Source organism: Raphanus sativus, unplaced genomic scaffold (genome assembly GCF_000801105.2).
Source record: "Raphanus sativus cultivar WK10039 unplaced genomic scaffold, ASM80110v3 Scaffold2496, whole genome shotgun sequence".
Classification (NCBI taxonomy): domain Eukaryota; kingdom Viridiplantae; phylum Streptophyta; class Magnoliopsida; order Brassicales; family Brassicaceae; genus Raphanus; species Raphanus sativus.
In genome coordinates this window covers 1-6,210 of record NW_026617804.1, presented here as the reverse complement: position 1 = coordinate 6,210, position 6,210 = coordinate 1, and the positions used below count along the sequence as shown (strand labels likewise).

General features: G+C 37.7%; 3 pseudogenes; 1 reads left to right on the top strand and 2 right to left on the bottom strand.

The window, feature by feature from the left end:
- Positions 1 to 305: 305 nt before the first annotated feature.
- On the bottom strand, positions 306 to 1,628 carry LOC108827317 (putative caffeoyl-CoA O-methyltransferase At1g67980; annotated as a pseudogene).
- Positions 1,629 to 2,750: 1,122 nt separating this feature from the next.
- Positions 2,751 to 4,598, top strand: LOC130505683 (alcohol dehydrogenase class-P-like; annotated as a pseudogene).
- LOC130505684 (uncharacterized) lies at positions 4,548 to 6,094 on the bottom strand (annotated as a pseudogene).
- Positions 6,095 to 6,210: the final 116 nt, after the last annotated feature.

Below are 6,210 nucleotides of genomic sequence, written 5' to 3'. Positions count from 1 at the left end.
AAACATAATATGAGCAACCAAAGAATTACAAAAAATTAAAAATTCCCCATTCTATCATAAAATTTATATACATCCATATGAATGTGTGTCTATGTATCCGTTACATTTTTGTGCTAAGAAAAATTATATATATTTATTTTTATTAAAATAAACACCCGTGCGGGGTCAAGCGCTAGTGAAGTCCTTAAAAGTTAAAACATCTTATTAAACACAACAATCAAACTTCGTAACACCAAAAGAAAACTATTGAAGGAGGATCTAACAGTTTTATTCCAAACTCCCAAGCTCTTGGTCTTTAACATGTTTCATACAAGGCGTCTACAGAGCGTGAAACCATCTCCAATAGAAATCTGAGAGACCTCAACTCGTGTATCCAAAGCCAGTTTCTTATTGAACTCTATAAGAGCCTTTCTATATTCTCTCATATGCTCAGGAACTCCCCGTTCGTCCTCAGCCACGAAACCAAACCACAAGGTGTTGTCAAACGCAATGATTCCTCCAACCTTCACCAATTTCAGAAGCCTCTCATGGAAGTTGACGTAGTTCGACTTGTCAGCATCCGCAAATGCGAAATCAAACTCCTTTTTCTGCTTTTCTCAAATGTGGAATATGATCATGACAATAGTATATATCTAAGCTTTGATTAGTTAGTAATAGTAATTAAATAATTTGAAACAACTCCACTTACGTCTTTCACCAATTGGTCTAAGGCCTTAATACCATCGGAGTGGATGAAATTGATCTTGTGATCAACACCTGCCTATAAACTCTAGTCCCACTTCGTAGGCTTCTTTGTCAATATCTATTGCAGTAATCTGCATCCAAAATATATATTTTTTTCAACCTCCAGGAACGTTAGTCAATCTCAAACTACTTGTCGACCCTTTGCAAATTTTTTCCATCTAATGTGTAGTTGATCTGTCAGAAGAATTACCTAAATATTTAAAATTTTATTCAGTATTTTCATTAAAACTTTAATAAAGGTCTTCTTCAAAACAATTAATAATAATATAAAGGTTTTTATTGTTCTAGTGTGCACATGCAAAAGTACGTATGATGCCAACAAGGCAACAATATGATTATAGCAAGAAGAAGAAATATTTACGCGGCCATCTTAAGGCAAAGCAAGTGCCGTGGAGAGAAGAGAGTAACCGATGAAAACACCGAGCTCGAGTGTGTTCTTTTGGCGATCTTTATAAGCATCGATAGAAGAAGGCCCTCAGCAACCGGAACTTCCATCTCGCTTCTGAGTTTTCATTAACCAAGAAAATTTCTCTAAAATAAGAATATTTCTTAATTTAATGAACTGGTTATAGAATCCCCTATATATTTGATTAAGATCAAGACTTACAAATTGCCATATTTCTGGACTGTGGCTTTACGAAGTTCCTTAAGCAGCCCATGCTCTCTTGGATACGCTGACGTTTCCAAGATGTACTTTGAGAATCAAACACAAACCAAATAAATCGTTTTCTTATTAAGACAGAGAAGAACCAAACATTGCAGATAGACAAAACTTTATATTTTGGTTCATGAAAAATATCTTGAAAGAAATTTATAAAAAGAAAACAAACATGTTTCAGAGCTTCGGTCTTGAGGATCCCTTTGGTAGGTATTTCATTCGCCATCTCTCGGTCTCGTGATTATAAGGATCCCTTTAGATTGTGTCTGTGTTATAATGCGGGGAAGTAACACTTTGGTCTGTAGTATTAGCTTATTCAGGGTAAAAGAGTTTAATAGAATTAAGGACCAATAATTATGGATCTCATCTAGACTTTTCAACAATGGCTAGGTCTAAATTCGGCTATTCTAATATGTAGGCTATATCATGATATGTATTCAGTGAGATATATACTTTTATTTGTTTTTAAGTTAGAATTTTTTTTTCCTGAAGTTAAAAATGTTGTAAGAAGTACATACTAGGAAGCAAGATTATCTCGTATCAAATTTGTCTGTTCAAACCCACTGTTGACTGATCTATACGATAATTTTTTGTGCATATGTCTTATACATTTATGCCACATGTATATATATCTACTGATCAAGTGATAAAAATAATAAAATGTTTGTCAATTTGACATCTTTAATTTACTCATAATAAAATAATTAAAATGCATTTATGTTTTTATTATTTATATATATTTATACAAAAATAGTTGATACAATTATTAATTATACATATTTCAATCATTTTTAATTGTGAATATTATTTCCACGTTTGGTTTAGGTTAGGAACTAATCGTGAATATTATTTCCACGTTTGATTTATGTGATAGATGAATGATTTAATGATGTATAGTGAAAGCATGATTCGTCTATGAATCATCATGAATTCTTGTCACAGAGACCAATATCAAACTGACTCTCAAATCTCAAATCTCAAATCTTATCGTTGTTGACTTGATACATACTTGAGAGTAACGGCCAAGAATGTAATTAAGAGCCAAATGATCGGCACCATTAATTACCAAATAATTTTTATAAACAATTGCATCTTGGTGGCCAAGAATAATATTAAAGCATTTCGATGGGTGTCGTCGACTAAATCGACTTGCTGGTTTTAGAAAAAAACCACTGCTTTACAGAGGAGTTAACAGAATCTTTATCTTTAATTTATTGCTAAATTTGTAATTAATAAAGAAACAAATGCCACGTGGACGAATGCCGTAAACGCCAAGTGGAAGAACTTATTAGTCAAAACCAAAGGCAAAAAAACAAAAACGCCCCTAGTAAAGGCGAAACCCAAAACTATTCAATGGTAATGGTACCTCCTCTTCACTATAAGTACACATTCTCAGCTTTTTCTCTTCTCTCACACAATCAAACACAAACAAAAACCAAAGAAAGATCTATAAGTTCATCACTGTTTATCATGTCTACGACCGGACAAGTCATTCGATGCAAAGGTTTCATCATTTACATCCTTATCTTTTTTTTTTTATAATAAGACGGTTCTGATCATAATTAAGTGTTTCTTATGTGTTATAACGATGTCGTTTCAATGGTTGGTGGCTGTAGCTGCTGTGGCATGGGAAGCTGGAAAGCCACTGGTGATGGAGGAAGTAGAGGTTGCTCCACCGCAGAAACACGAAGTCCGTATCAAGATTCTCTTCACTTCCCTCTGTCACACCGATGTTTACTTCTGGGAAGCTAAGGGACAAACGCCTTTGTTTCCTCGTATCTTCGGACATGAAGCTGGAGGGTAATCAAAAGAATCTCTCAACTAGTTTCAGTTTGGTCTGTTTTTTTTCTTAATGTTAAATAAATTCAGAACAAAAAAAAAAGTTCTCACAATAGTTGTGACTTTGGTACTGATCTGTTTTTAGGGTTTAGAGATTGAGTTTTTTTTTTAATCTTGTTGTGTAGCGTTGTGGAGAGTGTTGGAGAAGGAGTGAGTGATCTTCAACCAGGAGACCACGTTCTCCCCATCTTCACCGGAGAATGCGGAGACTGCCGTCACTGCCACTCGGAGGAGTCAAACATGTGCGACCTTCTCAGGATCAACACCGAGAGAGGAGGGATGATACACGACGGCGAGTCGAGATTCTCCATCAACGGCAAACCGATACACCATTTCCTAGGAACCTCCACGTTCAGCGAGTACACCGTGGTTCACTCCGGTCAGGTCGCCAAGATCAACCCCGAAGCTCCTCTCGACAAAGTCTGCATCGTCAGCTGCGGTTTGTCCACCGGGATGGGAGCTACTTTGAACGTGGCGAAACCGAAGAAAGGTCAGAGCGTTGCGGTTTCGGGCTCGGTGCTGTTGTTTAGCCGCTGCGGAGGTGCTAGGATGGCTGGTGCTGGTAGATCATTGGTGTGTTGATCTTAACCCCAAGAGATTCGAGGAAGGTTAGTTAAAAAGTCTTATTGTGTTTTGTTGCATAACGTTTTGTTACATAACATTTTGTTGTGTTTTATTTGCAGCTAAGAAGTTTGGTGTGACTGAGTTTGTGAACCCTAGAGAACATGACAACCGGTTCAGCAAGTCATCGCTGAGATGACAGACGGTGGTGTGGACAGGAGTGTGGAGTGCACTGGAAGCGTCCAAGCCATGATTCAAGCATTTGAATGTGTTCACGATGTAATAAATAATAAATATGCTTTCTGTATTTCAGACCAAACCCATTCATAACTTGTGTCTGAACCTTTATGACAATGCGATGTTTTGTTTTCAGGGTTGGGGTGTTGCGGTGCTGGTTGGTGTGCCGAGCAAAGACGACGCCTTCAAGACCCATCCGATGAACCTGCTGAACGAGAGGACACTCAAGGGTACTTTCTTTGGCAACTACAAACCCAAAACCGACATTCCCGGGGTCGTCGAGAAGTACATGAACAAAGAGCTGGAGCTTGAGAAGTTCATCACTCAACAGTCCCATTCTCTGAGATCAACAAGGCCTTTGATTACATGTTGAAAGGAGAGAGCATCCGTTGCATCATCACCATGGGTGCTTAACTACCAATAAATGTCTACTTTGTGTGTGTTTAGTAGACTATCATCTCTTCTTGCTTTTGTTTTTTTTAAAAGTGTCTCTAAATCTATTACCATATCGTTTTGTAATAGTTTTCATTCAATAAAAATAATGTTATGTGTTTCAACATTCAGAATGCAAACGAACTAAACGTAGTGACTCAAAAGAAGTTTCAAGACGCCATTCTCCTTGCTTCTTGCTCAAAGGTCCCCTTTGCCTGCCTTCTCACGGTTCACTCTAATATCAGCAACCCCCCAAACGCAGCTTTTGGCTTCCACGTCAAAAGAAACAAGCCTGAAGATACCATCACCGTCCCTCTCAGCTTCCTCGTTAACGTACCTCACATACATTGACCTGTCCTTGTACCGGTCAAGATCCTGAGGAACTCTTACTACTCTTTCAACACCAGGAGATGACACCTGTTGCATTGCACAAAAGGTTCAAGCTTTTGTTGAGTCTTTGAACCACAATGTTACAAGAACCAAAAGGCTGTAACCATGGTTCTATAAAAATCGGTCAAGAAATTTAAAAATCCAATTTATACGACTTAAATCAGTTTAAACTATTTAAAGCAGTTTAAATCGATCTAAATCAATTTAAATATTTTAAATTAAGATAATATTAGTATAAATTGAAAATTATTTTTGTTATGTATATCTAATTTTAATAATTCATCAAAAATAATTTTATATTTTAAACCAAAAAACATTAAAATCTCATATAAATAACAACTAAACCAAACTAAACCTCTAAGGAGATATTGTCTGGTACGGTCTTGGCGAGTTCAGCTTCGGACAGTTTAGCTCTGTAAGTGGTTGAATACGCTTCGATGTCTTCCATCGTCGGAGAACCGGACTTGTTACTGAGCCGTTCGATTCTCACTTGTATGGTTGAGTTTGGCAGAGTCTTGAACGCGTAAATGCCTAGCTCACCGTTAAAGACTCGCAGGCTTTCTCGGCTAAGGACAATGCTTCTTTGTCCCATGTGGTTCCGGCGAGCTTGATGCCTCCTCCACCACCTCCATCTCCAGCCTTTCAGATGATCAAATCTAAAGATTGAGAGATGCAAAACAAAAAAAAAGTTTGTATCTTTGGGACTTTACATAGAGTTCTTCTCCTCCTCTTCTCTTCGAGGTAGAAGTCGTCTTCTTCTTCATCAGTTAGTAGCTCTGCAGAACCAAAAGAGAATCTTTAAGAGTATAAAAATGGAATCCTAGATTATTATTATTATTAACAAGCACCGTCTAGAACATCTTCGAGAAGGACTTGTCATCTTCTTCTTCGTTTTCTTCAAAGAGTGATTCGTCTTCTTCTTTGTTCGGTTTAGGTTCGAAGATAGTCGTTTTTGAAGTGTTTTTCTTCTTCTTTGCGTGAGTCTCTATTGAAAATTTCGGATACTGAAGAAACGGCGTCGTTGGAATTCTAATTCGGACACTCGTTGTCGGGAGGAAACGATTGGCGGCGGGAAGGCTACTTAAGCTGGAAGCAGACGAAACTGAAATTCCCCGACAAGAGTGATGCGGTCGGAAACAACAGATGAAATCCATCAAAGAGACTGTGTCTTCTTCTTCGCCTGGAGGAGCCAAAACTGCGGCTAAGATGTTTGGTTCTCGTCGCATAAAATCGATTTATATCGGTTCGATTGATTAAGACCCGGTTCTGTAGGACGAATAGAGTTGGTTTACTTTTATGTCGGCCAATAAACAACAAGCCCACAATTTTAGCAGACCGTCGTGTTTATT